A 21,423-nucleotide genomic window follows, 5' to 3' on the forward strand; every position below is an offset into this window, starting at 1 on the left:
GGACGCACCGTCACTTGAGAAATGATTGTCATCTTTCTCAGTAACTCTGATGAGAAGCCCTATTTTTAACTCAATCTAAAGTACATTAAGGGGAGCCATCTAGTGTTTTGAAGTTGGCAGCTAGGAGCTGTGGAGAACATCCCTGCTCCCTAAATTTGATTTGCCATCTGTGTTCATTTTCTGTGTTCTGAAGCATCGACGGGGTATATATTTCATTTGGGGAGAAATAGGCTTTCAAAAATCAGAGTTCATTAAGCCACCGGTTTCCTGGTATTCAGAACAAGGAACTTGGATCCATGGTTACAACAATTTCCTGTTTTGGTACCGAGTACAGCAAGACAACACGTGCGTGGTTGGTGCACTTAAAGTAAATGCATTGTTGGTTCAAAGCTTCCTGAACAAGAATCCTGTGTTGTAAGTCCCTGTTTTTTCTGATTCCAAAATCTTGGTATCAGCAGTACAAGTGACAGTTGACTTGAAGTTTCAGGGGCTTTAGAAAGGGTCCCGGAACATATTCTCCACCTTCTGGCTCATGTTCTCTGATTTCCCAAGAGCTCTGCTGAGGTGTGATTAACATAGAATAGACTGACATCAAACATTTAATAAACTCTGATTCCATCCCATTCTGGCTTTTGCACAAAGTAGGAACCATGCCCACAATCAAGACAGTGAGCGTGAGCACTGGGCTGGGAGAGATGACTCCTCCGTAGGCAAAGCACTCGTCTCGCAAGCCTGCGGACCTGAGTGTGGATCTCCGGGGCCCACATAAGGATGCTGTCTCCCTGGAGGTGTGTGGGCTAGCTAGCCCAGCGTACACAGTGGTAAACAACACACACACACACACACACACACACACACACACACACACAGGCATATTTTATAAAGATAATGAACATCTATTTTGTCATCCTTGTTGTGCCCAGATCGTGACCCCCAGAGAGACCACCAAAGACGAGCATGCCGGAATGCAAAAGCAAGGTTTAATTCTGGATATCCAAAAGCAATACAAGCCTAGGCAGGGACTTCGTCCAATACATCCAACGCAGTGGAGGCTGGAGGAAGCGCCCACCTGTCTGCAAGCTCAGTTTTTAAAGGGAAAAGTCACAAGGTTACATCATTTAGGGGTGCTAGTACAGGTACAATTCTGATTGGCTCGCTTCTAGGGACTTCTAGAAATTACTTCTAAGGGAGTGGTTGCCCGCCACCATTTCTCATTGGCTGCCCTCAGGTGGGGGCATTTCTGTGGTCAGTTACCCTGGAAACCAGGGAGAGGACATTCCATAGTCTGGCAGGCATTACCTCGTGACTATCTTGTGGCTCTGTACTTTTACACTTCCTGGTTTCTGGAATCTGAACTGACTGGTCTCAGTAACTTCTGGCCTGTTCCAGTAACTTATGGTCTGTAGCTAAAAGGAGCAGTCTTAGGCCTTTAGTTTTGGGGTGAGAGCATTTTGGTCTTATTTTAGTTCCACATTTCCCCCTTCTCATGTGCCTAATGGAACCCAATCATGGGTTTTGGACAGTTAGCTCCTAAATATCCCTCTCTAATAATGGCCATGTATAGTTAGCCATCTTGTCTCTATGCCAGGGAGTTTCATTTGACCTAGCATTTCAGCCTTTTCTGAACAGGGAACATGGGTGACGTTATCTCTTCTGGAACTGCTTCAAGCTGGCATTGGGGCACCGATATCAGGGGGCCCCAAAAGGCTGAAAAGCTAGTCAAAGACTGGGCAAGGGGGCATTTGTCAGAAGCATGTAGCTGCCTGACCCCATAGGGACAGACAGGGAAGAACCATGTTAGCTGGTCTGGTCCACGTCAGCTTTTAGCAAGTCTGGAGCTCACAGTCGTCTGGAGCAGTGGAGTCAGGGAGTGAAACCTGGAGGTGACTGCCAGCTGAGTAGAAATCTGTTGAGACAAATTTAAACTAGGAACAGAAGTTAAAATTTATGAACTTATTTGGAACCCTTATGTCCATACCCTTAGTAATGGGAAAATCAGTAGTCCCAAGACCAGGAGAGAGGAAAAATACCATCTTTAGGAATACTTATCTGGGGTCCTTTTGACCTCTGCGAAGTGGGTCTAGGTTTTTATGACTCTTTTGATCCTTTGAGGCCTACTTACAAAATGACATAAAAGTTTTAGATTCATTAGTATTACCAATCTATACTGAAATCCATATTGTCTATAAAACAGCAGAAGTGGACTCATGCCTTTGAGTCCCAACAAGAACTACAGATTTGGGTTAAAAGCTTGTGCATTTTCCTTCTGTCCAGAAAGCCAGGTATAAATTGGACAGAGATTTTTGACCTGATGAGAAGCACTTTTAGGTTTACATTTAGACATATTTAGATGACATCTAAAACAAATCCAAAATGTTGAGTTTGTGACTGAATAGTAAGTAGTCATTGCTCTACCAGCTCATCAGGGCTCCTAAATGTTAAGCTCTGAACCATAGAACAAGAGAGTAATCTGAAACATATCTCAATTTTAGACTCATATCTGAACCTTTATGACTTACTTAAACTTTTTTTTTTTTTTTGGTTTTTCGAGACAGGGTTTCTCTGTGTAGTTTTGCGTCTTTCCTGGAACTCACTTGGTAGCCCAGGCTGGCCTCGAACTCACAGAGATCCGCCTGCCTCTGCCTCCCGAGTGCTGGGATTAAAGGCGTGCGCCACCACCGCCCGGCCCTGACTTACTTAAACTTTTATATCTTAGAACATTTTCCTAAAAGTGAGCTAACAAGAAAGCTATAGCCTTGCATGAGGATCTGGTTGATGCTGCCATGCTGACAAAGTTAGAGCTAGCCTGGCCATCAGTATTGTCAGAGATCTGAGAAGGTTAAACTATATCTGAGTGCAGACCAAGAAGCTTCCAATCCAATAAATTACAGGGACCAATCCCTACCCAGGTCTCCACAGCGTTGGAGGCACCAGTCAGAACAGCATCAATCTTCTTCCACCATCAGGTCCATAAGGCAGAGTATTTTTCCTGTGGAATAGGGACACGGAAGACTGACCTTGATCAGGCAAAAGGGTGCAATCAATTCCAGTGTCCTACTGCTCATCCACAGTCTGGGCTGGGTCCTGGCGGCAGGCGTTTCACTGGGGCATCTTGCCCTGTGGTCAGCGTTGTCATATTTCAGGCAGAGACGTTGTGGTGCCTTGTACGTAATCTTCTTTGGAGATCTTGGGTCACTGCTAGGATCTGGAAGCCTGTCTGATATAGTAAGCTTTTAGATCAACATTTAAATGCCATATTCTGCAGATCTCTGAAGTATGAGGGCTGTCCAGGTATATCTGAATAGACAAACTTTGTTTCTAATTACTTGTTTCAAGCTTAACCCTAAAAACATATGCAAGAGACTGAGTAAATGAGTAAACTTACATCAGTACTTACTTACCCTGACTACAATTAAAAAACTTGATTACTTATGACTGACTATTTATGTTCTCTAACAGTCTACAAAAGTAGCCTAAAAACAATGCTTTTAAGTTGAAGCTCTTCTAGCATCAAATACAGGTTCAGTAAAGAAATCAAAACAAAATGTCATTATACAACATTCTTAAGCCTGAACGTACCTTGGGTAAGAAGAAACATTTTTTTAAGCCATTGGTTTTTAACTATAAAAATTGTTCTTAAAAGACTGAGATCTCTCAAATGTCTTCCACCACTGCAACTAGACTCTTTTTGGAACTCTAGTCCTGCCATACATTTGCAAACCTCAGCTGTTTCCTTTATGTTACAAAGTTTAGCTGCCAGAGCAAGGTATATTCCTGTGAATAAAAGCATTGATGTGCAGCTTTAATATTAATCAAATGCCTTATTTATTAAACATATGTTGCCATCTATTTAAATTCTCTAGAAACTTGCTGTAAAGACATAAGTATTAGGTGTTAACCCGAGTAGATCTTTATAACCTTAGTAAAAGATGGCTGCCAGCCACATGGCTGCCCATGAGGTCACCAGCCAAGATGGAGGGAGCCACGTGGTTGCTGTTTAAAGCTCGTTTTTCTAAACAGGAATTACTTGCACACATACACACAGTTGGATCCAAGTTACACACACACACATACATACATACATACATACATACATACGTACAGTTAAAGCTTGCTTACATTTTCAAGTCACATACCTGTATACATACACACATAAGCAGTTTGCAGAATCATTAGCCATTCTTAAGATGAAAACCAGTAAGAATTAACTATTAAATTCAGTATTTGCAGGTATAAGAAACCATAACAAACAGTTTACATCACATCCCCTCTGACCTTCTACGACCTTCCATATACCCTCAGTCCGTTCCTTTGATCCCTCAGACATTTACTCCAGACAAATTGCGCTTTTTCTTTTCTTTAAAACAGAAACTCTTACCAAAGTCTTTCTTGTGATTTCCCTCAGTACTCTAGATTATATTGTAAAGTTACAATATTTTAAACAACAGAAATACATGCATACACCATAACAAGAATAACTCTCAATTTGCATCAGCACTGTACCGCAGACAAGAAACTGTTGGTGACATTCCATTCTTGGAGCCAGACCTTGATCAGGTTTTAGCCCCAGGGCAGTTCTTGGGAGCCCCACCCAACAGCTTGGAAGAGGAGGACGGGGAAAGTGGGGGAAAGCATGCACCATGGAGACAAAAGATTGCTGTTAAACTCAGACCCTCAAGTACATGAGAACGGCAGACTGAAAGTGACTCCACGCCCTGGCTGGGCCCACAGACCTGTAGGCCACTCCTCAGCTGTGACCCTGGAGGGGCAGTTAGTTCTCCACCAGCCCCCACACTGAGCTCCTTGAGGCTCCTGCTGGCTTCCGCCAGTTCCGCCCCATGTCCACACAGGAGCCCAGCCAGAACCTGCCAGCCATATCTGAGCCCCACTGTGTTCACAGCCCGCTCTAGCACAAAGCCATGCCTAGTTCCCATGCAGCCAAGCCTCTACTCCACAGCTTTTTGAGCGAGCTGGGGCCCCGAACCCACTGCATCTAGACCCTGTGATGCTCATGGGCCGCCTAGCCCTCTCAGCGGCGCCCTGGGTCCCCGAAGTAGCAGCTGTGCAGCTGCTGCCTGTGCTCTGGTCAGAGAGAGCAAGGAAGCAATGTTAGGTTAGTCTGTGCCAGTTCAACCACCAAAGGGATCTCCATCCCTTCGGCTGGCAATCCGGCCCACAAGTCCCAATGCATACACAAGCTCAGGCATAAAACACTCACACATGTGGCCACAGTTCTCACACATTTGTACATTTATAACAAATAACACTGACGAACAAGATAGGCAGACAAAAAGTAAGAACAAGGGCCCTACAGATGGTCCAGGCAGACGAGAGTCCAGAGAAGGAGCCTCGATAATGCCAAAGACCTACAGATGGGACAGGGACAATTCTCCCGATCCCCAGATGGATCCAAACAGACGGACCCCTCATGGGTATCTCCCGATCCCCAGACGGATCCAAACAGACGGACCCCTCTCGGGCGTCCTATGACGGGGGGACCTGTGAGGACCCCCGCGTCCTGATGAGGGGTTGGAACGTCTTCCAACTCCTCCAGCGTCACCTTACAGGCGCGTCCGCCAAGGTGAGCCTGTCAGATTCAACCGCCGGCTTCGGATAAGAGAATGAAAGTAACAGGAAAACAAAGACAAGAAAATGGAGCGCTCTTACCGATCGGTGCAGATGGACCTCCGGAGCTCTTAGGTGTCCCGGCGGGGGGTCTCTGGGGATCCCGGAGAGCCCCCAAATGTTGTGCCCAGATCGCGACCCCCAGAGAGACCACCAAGGACGAGCAAGCCGGAATGCAAAAGCAAGGTTTAATCGTGGATATCCAAAAGCAATACAAGCCTAGGCAGGGACTTCGTCCAACAGATCCAACGCAGTGGAAGCTGGAGGAAGTGCCCACCTGTCTGCAAGCTCAGTTTTTAAAGGGAAAAGTCACAAGGTTACATCATTTAGGGGTGCTAGTACAGGTACAATTCTGATTGGCTCGCTTCTAGGGACTTCTAGAAATTACTTCTAAGGGAGTGGTTGCCCGCCACCATTTCTCATTGGCTGCCCTCAGGTGGGGGCATTTCTGTGGTCAGTTACCCTGGAAACCAGGGAGAGGACATTCCATAGTCTGGCAGGCATTACCTCGTGACTATCTTGTGGCTCTGTACTTTTACACTTCCTGGTTTCTGGAATCTGAACTGACTGGTCTCAGTAACTTCTGGCCTGTTCCAGTAACTTATGGTCTGTAGCTAAAAGGAGCAGTCTTAGGCCTTTAGTTTTGGGGTGAGAGCATTTTGGTCTTATTTTAGTTCCACAATCCTCAAAGGTTTCATCAAGGTCCTTGGTAACCTTTCTCCCCATTTTTCTCCCCTATCTCTGAGGGAATTTTCATTCTGCTTTTCATCAATATGAGTTACTTTGCAGGTTGGAACACGGCTCAGTTAGAGTGCTTGCCTAATATGCCCAAAGTCCTATGTTTGATCCCCAGTACCACTGACACAGAAAATTAGATTATCCTGCATGTCTCAAATTCTATTTTATAAATGAAGCCATGTGGCATATGCTGGGGTTTTGGTGGGGATGTTATCTGGCTTTCTTCCTCCAGCATAATAATTTTTTAATTGCTTCATGTTGTTGTGGTTGTCAATATTTTGTGGCATTTTATTTGTAAGTGGAACTCCGTTGAAGAGATAACACAGTTTCTTTACCTTCTGATAGGTATCTATGCTGTTTCCATATTTTATGATCACAGTTAAAGCCACTAGAGATACCCAGGCACATGCCTTTGTATAGACACTTTAATTTCCCTTAGATAAATTCCTAGAAGGGGCCTTACTGGTGATGCCACTGACATATGAATACCATTTTAAGACACTGTTTTCCAGCATGGTTATATCATTTTGCCACCAATGATGTGCGAGCATTCTAGTGGCTGCAGACCCTAACCACCATGCTATGGCCATTCTAATAAGTACACAGTAGTTTATCAGTCATTTTAATTTACTCAAATGCCTAAAGATTGCCGTCATTTCATGTGATTAATCTGACTATGAAGCACCTTTTCTAATCATTTAGCCATTTTTATTGGATGCTTTAAAAAAAATCTCCTCATTGTTGAATCATGAATGTTCTTTATATATCTAAGATGCCGGTCCTTTGCCAGAAATGGGTTACAAATATACTCTCCCCGTCTGTCACTTGTCTTTTGTGTTATTGATAGTATCTTTTGAATTGCAAAAGACTTTCATCTTGCTGTCAATTTTATCGACTCTTTTTAAAAAGCTATGATATTTAAGAAAACTATGGCAAAGACCTGGGCATAGTGGTGCATGTCTATAAGACCAGTCCTCTGGAGTCTGAGACAGGAGCACACGAGTGTGAGGCCACCGTGAGCTATGTAAGGAACTCATGTCTCAAAAAAGAAAATCTATAAATTTCAAATGAAACTAATTTTTAAAAAAGAAAGAAAGAAAAGAGAGAGAGAATAAAAACTCTACCAAGGACATACTCCCCTGTTTTCCTCTAGAGTTTCAATAGTCTTAGCTTGATCAATCAAGTAGGCAAGCACCCATTCATTTTAGGATTTCTGTACTCTGAGTTCCTATAAAAGGAACCACAACCTATGAATAATTCAAAACCAAAATTAAGAGTACACCACCCGGTCATGTTTCAACCAATTACCAACAGTCAGACTGCAGCTATTTTAGATAGTTTCTATATGACACAGGAGTTGAGGTTTTTGTTTGATTGAGCTTGAGTTTTCTACATGGGTAGCCACAGTCTGTGGGTTGTATTCTAAGACAGTCACCATTTTCTGACTTGTGCAAACACCCAGAGAGTATATTTGTTCAGCGCTCACTGGTGCGAGTGAGTCACTCAGTGTGGCCTCCTGGTGCAATTAGGAAACACAGCAAATGTAAATATGTGGAGCATATTGCTCTCAGTTTCATCCTTGTCTTAAAGACCACTGCCATATGTTCTGTTCATAGCTGATGAAACGTCTGGCCCATGACTTAGTGTGTATCCACTTTCCATCACCCTCTTATAGAAAATTAGATCCTCCCCTCCAATAAACTGATTTTATTGCTCCATCAAAACTCTACTCTTCACTGGACTTAGGTGCTTCATCAGTATAGACCCTGCCTCCATGCAGATGCCACCGTCAGTTTAGCTCTTCTGACTGCAAACTCCCCAGGTCCTTCTTATTCCCACATGAAGTCCACTTGTCAGTGTCTATGGAGAAAGCCGTGGGGTTTAGATTGATACTGCATTGGCCAGTTTGGAAAAATAACAAGCCTCTGGCTTGAACGCGGCCACCTTGATGTGGCCTCTGCTCCCTCAGGTACTGGCTGTGTTTGTCCTCTTCAGCCACACTTTGCCTTTCTTAGTGCACAGTCCTTGCACATGGACAGTCAAATCCGTCACTTAATAGTTTTCATTTTGTGCTACTTATGAGTACTGCTTCTTAAATTCTCGATTGTGCATTGCTAGGATATGAAAATACAGTGGCGGGGGCTGGCTTGAGAGGAGGCTCAGTGATGAAGAGCGCCCTCCTTCAGTCCCCAGCGTCCACATCAGGCAGCTTAAAACTGCCTAAAAGTCAAGCTCCAGGGGATCTGATGCCTCTGGCCTTCAAGGTCATCTATGCACACACACACACACACACACACACACACACACACACACACACACACACATTGACACACAGACAGACAGACACACACACATCATTTTTCTTTACTTAATCAGAAAAAAATTGTTATTGTTTTTCTGAGACAGGGTATCTCATGTAGTGCAGGCTGGCCACAGCTTCAGATGCTGGGATAATAGGCATATACCACTACAGTGGATATAATTTATTTTTACAATATCATTTGTGTCCTGCAAGCTTACTAAGCTCATTTATTAATTAGCAATGTGGTAGCTCTATAAGATTTTTCTAGATAGTTATGTACTGTGAGTAACTACAGCTGTAGTTCTTCCCTTTGTTTGGTTCTACATGTACATGTGTGTATGCTGTGCATGCATGTTGGAATGTGTGCATGTGCATGTTTGTGTGATGTGCATGCATGTGTGCATGAATGTTAGGATGTGTGTGCAGGTGTACATGCACATGAAGGCCAGAGTTTGTCACTATGGAGTGTTGTGGTGGTTTGAAAGAAAATGGTCACGTGGGGAATGGCACTATTAGGAGGTGTGGCTTTGTTGAACTAGGTGTGGTCTTGATGGAGGAAGTGTGTTACTATAAGGGGTGGGCTTTGAGGTCTCCTATGCTCGAACTATATCCAGTGTGGCACACAGCTGCTTCTGCTGCCTATGGATCAACATGTAGTGTTGTGTGATATTTTGATGGTGTTCTGACAAATAAAGCTTGCTTGGAGTCAGATGGCAGAGCTAGCCACTAGTTGACCATAGAGGTTTGGAGGACTGCAGACAGAGAAGAGACAGGAAGTAGTAAGGTGGGGCTGAAGGATCTCAGGCCCTTTGGACAGAAGAACAATAGAAACAGGAAGTGACTAGCAGCTGCTCCTTGCTTCTCTGATCTTTCAGGTTCTTACCCTAAAACTTAACTCCCGGTTTTTTATTGATAAAGATTTATTAGATATACACTTTATTTGGGGCACAAAGTCATGAGATGGCTGCTTACCATGGCTTTGCAGCCACTGGCACCCACTGAAGCTGCACGAGAGAGCTGTACCCACTGCCAGCTGGCTTTCCTTTTCTTCCCTGAGCCTTGTTAGTGAGTCTTGGACATTCCTTTTGCAACCTCTCTACAGCAATCTCCACAGGCCCCAATCCACAGCTGCCTGGACTCCACAGCTGCCCCGAGCTCCACAGCTGCCCTGAGCTCCACAGGCCCCAAGCTCCACAGCTGCCCCGGCCTCCACAGCTGCCCCGAGCTCCACGGCTGCCCCGGGCTCCACGGCTGTCCCGAGCTCCACAGCTGTCCCGAGCTCCACAGCTGCCCCGAGCTCCACAGCTGCCTGGGCTCCACAGCTGCCCCGAGCTCCACAGCTGCCCCGAGCTCCACAGCTGCCCCGAGCTCCACAGCTGCCCCGAGCTCCACAGCTGTCCCGAGCTCCACAGCTGCCCCGGGCTCCACAGCTGCCTGGGCTCCACAGCAGCCTGGGCTCCACAGCTGCCTGGGCTCCACAGCTGCCAGAGGTAGCCCCCCACCACCAGCCCTCTCTGCCTCCAGGCAGCTGTGGCTGGTAGTTCCCACCTGTCACATGTGCTGCTTTCACACATTCCCCCATGCAGATGGCTGGCTCTTTGGCTCCTTCTCCTCATGGGTTGTGGGCTTTCCCTGGACCCCCTCTTCAGGCTACTGATACATGATCAGTGGCAGCTGTCCCCAGCCAGGCTGTGCACTGCCTGTGTTCTCCACCCAGACATGCTACACAGCAACAGCCAGCCTCACACTTCACTGTCATCGTCAGCAAATTTGGTGAGACAACTTGGAATTCTTAAAAGGGGAATTGTTTTATTTTTAAAAAGGAAAAAAGAGAGTCCCCCCCCCCGTGTTAAAAATGGGAAACAATATTTAAAAAGAGGGAGTTAGGTCTCTGTATGATTCTACAATGAATGATTTGAAAGCGGAACAATTAAATGAGGGGATAATTAACTTAGCTGGGATTTATGTAATGTCAGTTATAATCATTGGTTTGGTAATTCTTCTTTTATCCCTTAAAAAGTTGGTTGATATCAGTGCCAAGATACAAGCCTTAGAAAAGGTTACTAAAAATAAATAAATACAATTTGACTGATAAGTTACAAGCCTTAGAAAAACTAATTAAAACAGAGAATAGAGATATTCAGACAAAGACAGCAGAATTTAAGAAGGAACCAACCTCACCATTACATTATAAAATTAGAGAGGAATGGGGGCTGAAGAGATGGCTCAGTGGTTAAGAACACTGGCTCTTCTTCCAGAGATCCTGAGTTCAATTCCTAGTAACCACACAGTAGCTCATACCCATCTGTAATGAGATCTGGTGCCCTCTTCTGGCCTGCAGGCATACATGCAGACAGAACACTGTACACAAAATAAATAAAATAAATTTAAAAAGAAAGAAAGAAATCTTAAAAAAAAAATTGTAGTGGGTAGCCATTCCAGCTTGGATCTGGAAGTTCCAACCCCCATTGAGACTCTGGCAACTGTCGTGCCTACGAGGCAGGGCCAGGGGAGGCGCCTGGAGACCCGAGACCTGGATGGGGAGTGCGCTCTCTTGGTTCCTGGACCCTGGACGCTGGAGGTAGACAGAGCAGAGTTCTCCAGAGAACACCACCGGGCTGCGCATGCCTTTCCCAGACCCTGTAAGTTACTTCACAAAATAAACCTCCCTTTTAACTACGTGGAGTGGCCTTAATAATTTTACCAATAAAAATTAGAGAGGAACAGCCCAAGTTTATCAAAAAACCCAACCTTAATTTATCCAGTCACCAAACAGGAACAACCAACAAATAACAGGTATCCCCAAGGCTATAGAAGAGCTGACTGAATTTCTGTGGAAATGTTAGATTTGAAATTTAAGAATGATAGTTTCATATGGTATGCACTCACCTTTTGTGAGGCAGATGTTAAATTCATGCTCAACTAGTAACAGAATTGTCCCACAAGACTGGAGGGATTTAGTTACAGAAGTATTGAAACCTGGTCCTCAATTACAGTGGAGGACCTGGTGGAAAGATGAGACTAGGATCACTGAACAACAAAGTAGGGCTAGAGGTATTGACATTTCCCAAGACCAACTTCCTGGAGAGGGTTATTATGCTGGTGTACAAAGACAGTCATTATAGGATGACCACACCTTGGCTCTATGCCATGCAGCAGCTTTGAATGCTTGGGACAGAACTGAAGAAGTCAGAAAGAGAACTGAGTCATTTACTAAAGTTGTACAGGGCCCAAAAGAAACCTTCACTGATTTTTTTTTTTTATGAAGATTGACTTCAGCTACCAATCCAGGAACTAGACAAAAACAACTGAATCTTTGACTTTTGAAAATGCTAATTCACAATGCAAAAGGGTAGTTAAGCCTTAAAAGGCAAGATCAGCACCCACAGAGGAATGGATCTGAGATACAGTCAATTTTGAATCTCATAACCATGATGATAATTGAATAAGAGAGGTGATTTCCAAAGGCTTGAAGAAAAATCAAAATGTCAGATGTTTTAATTGTGGTAAATAAGGTCACCTAAAAAGGGATTGTAGGCAGGGCATTCCTAGAAACAATGTTTTTTCTAGGAATAATCCAAACAGAAGATTTTTGTCTTCTGGAGTATGCAGAAGGTATGGCAGAGACCAAAATTGGACCAATGAATGCAGATCAACCAGGGACAAACAAGGTAACCCTTTACCATTGGAAAAATATCTCAGGGGCCTCTCATAGGCTCCCATGTCAAATTTGGTTCAATCGTTCCCTATCACCATGGGAAAAACTCCTCCACAGAGCAATTAAAGGACCTAATGCCTGTTATAAAAAAAAACATACTGCTCTGGATGATAGAACAGGTTAAGAAGAAACAAAATTTCAGGAGAAACCATAAAGCAAATATTTTGTCAAACTTCTGTAAATTATCAAAGACCAAAGTTAAAAATATGAATAAATGACACTGTAACTGAGGGTCTAGTAGACACAGGGGCAGATGTAACAATAATCATACCAGAATCTTGGCACCCAAATTGGCCTCTTCAGGAGGTAACTGTTCAGCTTTTACAGATTGGAACTTTATCTCAGGTAAAACAAAGTACAAGGTGGGTTGAATTTATAGGGCCAGAAGAACAGAAAGGAAAATTAAATCTGTTTGTGGCTAATGTAGCAATGAATTTATGAGAATGTGATTTTTTACAGCAATGGAATATTCAGATTAACATTTCTCCAATCTCAGAAACAAACCTATGTTTCTGAGAAAAATATTAAAAGGTGTTACAAAGAACAATCACCGACCATTCAGGTCATACATAAACAGGGCACAACAGCTGCTGATCTTTCAAAAGTAAGAACAGCCCTACCTCTAAAACAGTTAACTGACAAACCTGTCTGGGTGGAACAATGGCCTTTGACATCAGAAAAATTATGGGCCTTAGAACAGCTGGTACAGGAGCAGCTAAATGCTCAACATATTGAAGAGCTGACCAGTCCTTAGAATTCTCTTGTATTTATTATTAAAAAGAAATCTGGAAAATGGACTGGTAACAGATCTAAGTGCTATTAATAAGATGATTCTACCAATGGGCTCTTTACAGCCTGGAATTCCCTTGCTATCTCTATGACCTAAAGGATGGGCTATTATAGTGATTGCTTTAAGAGATTGCTTTTTTACTACACATTTGCAAGAACAGAATAAAGAAAATTTGCTTTTATGGTGCCTCCTTATAATAACCCAGAGTCCATTAAAAGATATCAGTAGAAAGTTCTCCCACAAAAGATGTTAAACAGCCCCACTCTGTGCCAGTATTTTGTATGACAACCATTGGAAATAATTCGTAATCGGTTTCCTCATCCTATAATTTACCATTATATGAATGATATCTTACTAGCTGATTCACATGTAGATACCTTAGAGAAAATGTTTGAAGGAGTAAAGAAAAATTTGCCTTGTTGGGGATTAAAATTGCTCTTGAAAAAATACAAAGAGGAAATTCTATTAATTACCTAAGATATAAAATAGGTGTAGAGAAAAATTCAACCACAGAAAGGTACAAATCAGGAGAGATCAACTGTGAACTCTTAATGACTTTCAAAAATTGCTGGAAGACAATAGCTAGTTATAATCCACAATTGTATTAACAATTCAAGAACTAAGTAATTTATTTCAAACCTTACAAAGTGACAAGTAATTAAATAGTCCAAGAAAATTATCAGCTGAAGCTAAAAGAGAATTGGCTCTGGTAGAAAAGAAATTACAGGATGCACATCTGGGTCATTTGGATCCAGAGCTTGATTACATTCTGGTTATTTTACCTTCTATGCATTCCGCTACAGGAATTTTAATGCAGAAAGAAGAAAATATCTTAAATTGGATATTTTTACCACATAAACACAGTAAAAAAAAAAATTAAAGATCTATGTAGAAAAGTTTTCTGGGTTGATTCTGAAGGAAAATTAAGACTTTGTCAATTAGCAGAAATAGACCCAGAAGTGCCTTTTACTAATGCTGAAATTTCCTCTTTATGGGCAGAAAATGAACACTGGCCAAGAGCTTGCAGTAATTTTGAGGGAGAGATTAACAACAAATATCCCAAAAGCAAGAGAACTTAGTTTATAAAGAGAACTAAGTGGGTCCTTCCTCACATTGTACAGGAAACACCAACTTCTGGAGCCCCTACATTCTATACTGATGCAAACAAATCAGGAAAGGCAGGTTATAAGTCAGGAAATTCAAATAAAGTGGCTCAAAACTCTTATGATTCCATTCAAAAGTCAGAATTATATGCTGTTCTCATGGTATTATTAGATTTTTCCAGAACCTCTTAATATAGTTACTGACTCTCAATATGCAGAAAAAGTTACATATTGAAACTGCTGAATTTATTCCAGATGATTCAGAATTGACTTGATTATTTATTCAGTTACAAGAAATAATCAGAAATAGAAATCATACCCTATATATAACACATACAGATCCCATACAGGTCTACCAGGCCCTCTAGGATAAGGTAATGATAAAATGATCAACTATTGGTAAGAAGTGTGCTGGAAGCCTCAGAATTTCATAAGAAATGCCATATTAATAGCAAAGGTTTGAAAACAGTTTTTTTCCCCACCATTTGGCAACAAGCCAAGTAAAATATAAGGAAATGTCCTACTTGTTCTTTGTATAACCAAACTCCACTACCTATAGGAAGTAACCCAAAGGGTACTCAAAGAAATAAAATTTTTCAAATGGATGTTTTTTATTTTGTACAGTATGGAAAATTAAAATATGTACACCACACCATAGATACATATCCAGGATTTCAATGGGCAACTGCTTTGAGTTCTGAAAAGGTCAATTCTGTAATCACACATTTGTTAGAAGTTATGGTCATTATGGGAATATTTGTATAAATTAAGACTGATAATGCCCCCAGCAGATGTCTCTAGTAAAATGAAACAGTTTTTTGCATATTACAACATAAAGCATATTACAGATATACCACACAATCCTACAGAGCAAGCAGTTCTAGAAAGATTTAATCAGTCAGGCAGTGGTGGTGCACGCCTTTAATCCCAGCATTCAGGAGGCAGAAGCAGACAGATCTCTGAGTTTGAGGCCAGCCTGGTCTACAGAGTGAGTTCCAGGACAGCAAGGACTAAACAGAGAAAACTTGTCTTGAAGAGAGAGAGAGAGAGAGAGAGAGAGAGAGAGAGAGAGAGAGAGAGAGAGAGAGAGAGAGAGAGAGAGGGAGGGAGGGAGGGAGGGAGGGAGGGAGGGAGGGAGGGAGGGAGGGAGGGAGGAAGATAGATTTAAATGAACTCTAAAAGATGAGGTAAGAAATCCCACCCCACCCCCAGAGATAGATTGCATAGTGCCTTATTAACTTCAAATTTTCTAAATGCTAATGAGAAAGAAACAACAGCTGCAGAGAGTCATTGGACGATAATCAAAACTGCTGAAGTAAATCAGCCTGTGTACTTTAAAGATGTGCTGACCTCAGAATGGAAATGTTAGGGAAGGGGTTTTGATTTTGTTTCCAAAGGAGAAGAAAAACTATGGATACCATCAAATTTGATAAAGATTAGATTCAAACAAGAGGGACCTCTTGATTAGAAAAGTTCATCAAACAGCATGGCCATTCAATCTAAACTAACTTATAATACTAACAAGTGCTTTTCATTTAGAAACTCCCCAAAGTTAAGATTGGGACAGAGTTTTGCTTTTTTCTTTCCAGGAGAATGAAGGCATCCAACTGAGGAATCTGAAGACCACTGGATAAATAAGACATCTGAAGAAAAAGGACAAATCATCCAGAAAGAAAAATGTCCCAATAAAAAGAGTAAATTGGCCTATTGATATATCACATGTCCAACAGGATAAAATTTCATAAGTGTTCCTAAGTGTTTGTTTTTGCTGTTCTCTACAGACATATAATGCAAATGGTCTTTTTGTAGTCCCAGTTCAATTAAAAATTAAAGCTGGCTTTAAAGTTGGAGCATGGCTCTCTCCTTCTCTAAACCCAAGCATGCTTGTTAAAGTAAATCCAAAATCTCTGTCTCATGTCAGAAAAGCCAATTGATGTGGGACAGAAGAAAACCAAAATTAAGATACTACTCTATTGTCACTAATTTCATAACCCTTTGGTTTTATTTTGATTCCTTAACACTTTTCTTAAGGTATAAATATTATCTCAAAATTTAAATAACTAATATATATTTTTAAACTTTTTGTCATGTTATTAATGTCATATAGAGCACTAATTCTAGCAAAAGGCTTCATCTACCTTCCTGTACATGATTTCATGTTTGAGTCTCTATCAGGTAACTAGGAATTAAGTTTATGTACCTGAATGTACATAACAAATTATGGTCCTTTAACCTCTTTAAGATCTGCTGCATGTGACATTTAAAATGTTCAAGTTTTCTGCAGTGAACCATGATTGTGCCTAACAACGACCTTTGAAGTCTCCAAAAAGAGAATGGAGCTCCACAATGACAATTCCACCTGGATTGTGGTAATGCCACTAAGTTGACAAACACCATCCAAAGATTGGCTTTGGATTACAAACTGCTCAGGACAATTCAAGGTGGCTAGCTGAGATGATCCAGCCTCACAGACTACTCTAGCCAAGACTTGAGATAAGCCCCGCACTTTCCCATTACACAGAGACTGGTCAACAAATGATACATCCAGCTCTCCCAGGATTTGACCATTATCCCAATTTTTTAGGGTCCCCTAAAGATGTCATTGCCCCAAGACAACAGGAAGTAATTTTAAGAATGTGACACCCACATTCCCAAGAAGTGGGATGGATGGTTTTTGGTAGTTCAGTGGGTTATAAATATTTGTCATCATCTAGGGGGGTTGCTTACAAGTTGTTATTGGTAATGGTCAGGAAGAAAGCTGAACAAAGGAGATTAGAATTAGGAATCTTTTTCTGAAAAGGAAAAGCGGGGATATAGAGTAGAAATGATAATCCTGGGGCTGGAGAGATGGCTCAGAGGTTAAGAGCACTGGCTGCTCTTCCAGAGGTCCTGAGTTCAATTCCCAGCAACCACATGGTGGCTCACAACCACCTGTAATGAGACCTGGTGCCCTCTTCTGGCCTGAAGTCATACATGCTGTATACATAATAAATAAATAAATAAAAATCTTAAAAAAAAGAAATGATAATCCTATTTATAATAATCCTAAGGGTAAATTATTGAGTATACTTTTAAACCAAAAAAGTAACTACTAGTCTTAAATATTTTACATAGGTAGGGTTTTTATATATTGATACAAATTCAAGGTTATTTTTGTTAGAGCATACTGTACATACATTTCTACTCTTTTTCAAGGTATTGTACCTATACAGCTCATTTAACATTGTAATGTAAATTCTAGTCCTTGAAAATTATTTTTACAAACTGTTTACGATAATGAAGAAATGCAGGTTAGTAGTTAGTCACCTATTACAATCAAACTTGTAGTCAGGTTAGGTATGTTTTCAAGATCAAACAGAGATACATTTTAGATGGACAGGTGGTCTTCAAACATTTCAAAGATCTACAGAATATAGCATTTAAGATGTTTTAATAACATAAGGTTCTTTTTTTATGACAATGAGGCATGTCTGCTCCCGGCAGCACCAATCTACTTCAGAGAAGATGATGGGAATTGAAAAAACTCCATATGGAGTTTACTTTTTGTGGCAAAAGTTATCCACTGGGCAAGAAAATGTCCTTGCCTCAACTGCTGACAGTTGCTGTCCAAATTGGAAAAGCAAGACACAAAAGAAAGTGACTGCCAAACCTTGCCAAGACAAGGTGGGACAGTTCTTCAAAAATCCTGATTCATAGAAAAGTCTACCAGATATTCTAGGACTGTAGGCCAAAGATGGATGCCTCAGCATTACAGAGGAGCCTTGGGTGACTGTCTAGGCAGCCAGCTGTTTCTTTCATTTCTTAGTTTTGGAAGTTTTTGCTGTGCACTTCCTGTTTAATCAGGTAATAGATCCTTCTCAGACTTCTGATGGAGTTGAAGACTAGATAGTTATACGTATAATTTTCCTTGTTACCAAATTTATAAAAGAAACTCACGAAAGAGGTGTAAAGTGTATAAGATTGAGAGATATAAAAAGATAGTTTTGGGTTAGTAATGTAAGTTAGGACAGAAAGTGAATTAGGTACAACACTTTGGACTCACCAAGGTAGGATAGATAATGGAGTGTTTTCTCTGAATTTGTAAAATGCAAATGGATTAGACATTGTTAATGTAATTCTTGCTTATATATATTTATATATAGTTTTTGTACTTATTGTATATAGTTTTACTATGTTAGTTTAAACCTTTGCTTTTTATTTAGACAAAAAAAAAGGGGGAAATGTTATGTGATATTTTGATTGTGTTCTGACAAAGCTTTCTTGGAGTCAGAGGGCAGAGCTAGCCACTAGCTGACCATAGAGGTTTGGAGGACTGTAGAGAGAGGAAACAGGAAATAGTAAGATGGGACTGAGAGAGGATCTTGGCCCTTTTGGACGGAGGAACAGTAGAGGTAGGAAGCTCCCTGGCAGCTGCTCCCTGCTTCTCCATCTTTCAGGTTCTTACCCTGATAATTGTCTCCTGATTTTTTATTGATAAAGATTAATTAGATTAATACTTAAATGTAGAATTCTCAGCTCCTTCTCCAACACCATGCCTGCCTGCATGCTGCCATGTGTCCCACCAAGATAATAATGGACTAAACCTCTGAAACTGTGAGCCCACTCCCAATTAAATGTTTTCCTTTATAAGAGCTGCCTTGGTCATGGTGTCTCTTCACAGCACTAGAAATCTTAACTAACAAAAGTTGGTACCAGGAGTGGGGCATTTCTGTGATAGGCCTGACCATGCTTTTGTTTGGAGGAATTTGGACTTTGGGAGTTTGGGTTAGGAAAGCAGTGGGATGCTTTAAGCACTTTTTAATTGGCCATACTAGCAGGAGCATGGATGACAGTGGTGCTGGGGTGAACTGAACTGTGGGGAGCTGGCTCAAGAGATTTCAGAGGAGAAGAATTTTAGTATGTTGCCTAGAGATCTGTTCTTGTGATATTTTGCAGAATAATGTGGCTGCTTTTTGCCTTTGTCTGAAAAGTTTGCCTAAGGCTAAAGAGTTTTGGATTAATAGTGTTGGCAGAGGAAATCTCAAAATAGCCTAGTATAGACTCTGTCATGTGGGTACAAGTGTTAACTCTAAAAAGCTTTATAGTGAAAAGGGGCAAGCTGAGCAAGGAAATTTACAAAATGTATGATTTGGGGAGAAAAAGAGTACCAGGAAGTGGAATGGAACTAAGTCCTGTGTTCAAGGAAATGAACAGATTAAGAAATGGAATAGATAATGGTGACCTCAGGGGAAGATCCTACCCAGCTAAGTTTCCAACTTGTGGAAAGGAATTAAAGAAAAGCTTAGAGCCAGGTGTGGTGGTACACACCTTTAATCCCAGCATTCCTGAGGCAGAGGCTGAAGGATCTCTGAGTTTGAGGCCAGCCTGATCTACAGAGCAAGTTCCAGGACAGCCAAGCTTAGTCAGTGAAGGAAACCATTGAAAACAGAAAGTTGGTAAAGATGTAATTGAATGAAGAAGCCGTGTTCCAACCTCAGCAAGCAGCAGAGCTTGGCAGCTTCAGCCACATGGTTCTGGCTTTAGAGTCAAGGATAGAAGAAAGGGGTTATGTAATCTCCCTCCATGACTAAGAAAAGCCACTGAGGCCAGGCATGTGTCAAGGGTGCTCCTGAATGGAGGCCTAGAGAGATCATTGTATGAAGCTGTGAAGGTGAATCCTGAATTGCCTTGGAAACCCCAAGGTGCTGAAGATATCAAAGTCATAGGGTACCTGCTGAGGAAAACTGCTAACTGGGAGTGGAACCCTCCCAAGAGAAAGCAGCATATTGCAGTCAACAAAGTTGTAAGGAGTTGGAGATCTGAAGAACATTTTGATGTCAGACATGGAGATGTAGAGTTTGGAGTTTGCCCAGCTGGTTTTCAGTTTTGCTTTGGTCCAGTATTTCTCACTCTGCTCCCTTCCCTACAACAGTAATTGTATATCCTGTGCCATTATATGTTCAAAGTATTGGTCTGCTTTTTTATTTTGGTTTTACAGGGGATTACAGTTAAGAGATTGCATGAATCTCAAAAGAGACTTTGAACTTCAGACTTTTAAATAAGTTTGAGACAGTTATAAACTATGGGGACTTTTAAAGTTGGACTGAATACATTTTTTGCACTGTGATATGGCTAGAAGCCTTTGGGGATCAGGTAGTAGAATGTGGTGGTTTGAAAGAAAATGACCCCCCTAGAGAGTGGCACTATTAGGAGGTGTAGCCTTGTTAAGAATAGGTGTGGCTTTATTGGAGGAAGTTTGTCACTGGGGGTGGGATTTGAGGTTTTAGATGTCTAGGCTAGGCCCAGTGTCTCACAGTCTCTTCCTGCTGCCTGGGGATCAAGATGTAGAACTCTCAGCTTCTTCTCAAGTACCATATCTGCCTGCATGCTGCCATGCTTCCTACCATGACTATAATGGACTGAACTTCGAACTGTAAGGCAGCCCCAGTTAAATGTTTTCCTTTATGAGAGTTGTCTTGGCCATGGTCTCTTCACAGCAATAGAACACTGACTAAGACAGGTGTCTTCCTCACTCACCCTCCATTTTATTCACTTAGGAGAGACTCTCACCAAATGCCGAGCTCTCAATTCTGCTAATCTAGCCATCTTTCTTGCCCTAGAGATCCCCTCTCTCCACTTCCTGTGCAGCTGGGATTTTCTTTGGGTTGCCTACTACCTCCCAAATAAAGACTCAGAGATTTATTGTTAATTATGAATGCTCAGCCTTAGCTTAGGCTTGTAACTTAATTTAACCAGTTTCTATTCATCTATGATTTGCCTCAGGGTTTTTAACCTTCTTTCATTCTGTATGTCCTACTCTCCTGCTTTGTCCATGTCTGGCTGGCTAGGCCCCTGGCATTTCCCTATCACCTCCTTTTCTTTCCTCCTCAAGCCTAAATTCCTTCTTCTATTTACTCTCCCATACCTCCTGCCTTGCTATTGGCCATTCAACTTTTCCTTAGACAAATCAACTGCCTTAGGCAGGCAAGGTAAAAGAGCAACACATCTTTGCATAGTTAAACAAATATTCTGAAACATTCCTGACCGCTGGGATTGGGATTGTAGGCAGACTGCTATACCCACCCGGCTGTTATGTGGGAACTGGGAATTCAAACTCTAATCCTCACGTTTGGCCAGCACCTTTCCCCCTGCCATCTCCTCAGACCCC

Source organism: Peromyscus maniculatus, chromosome 9 (genome assembly GCF_049852395.1).
Source record: "Peromyscus maniculatus bairdii isolate BWxNUB_F1_BW_parent chromosome 9, HU_Pman_BW_mat_3.1, whole genome shotgun sequence".
NCBI classification, from domain to species: domain Eukaryota; kingdom Metazoa; phylum Chordata; class Mammalia; order Rodentia; family Cricetidae; genus Peromyscus; species Peromyscus maniculatus.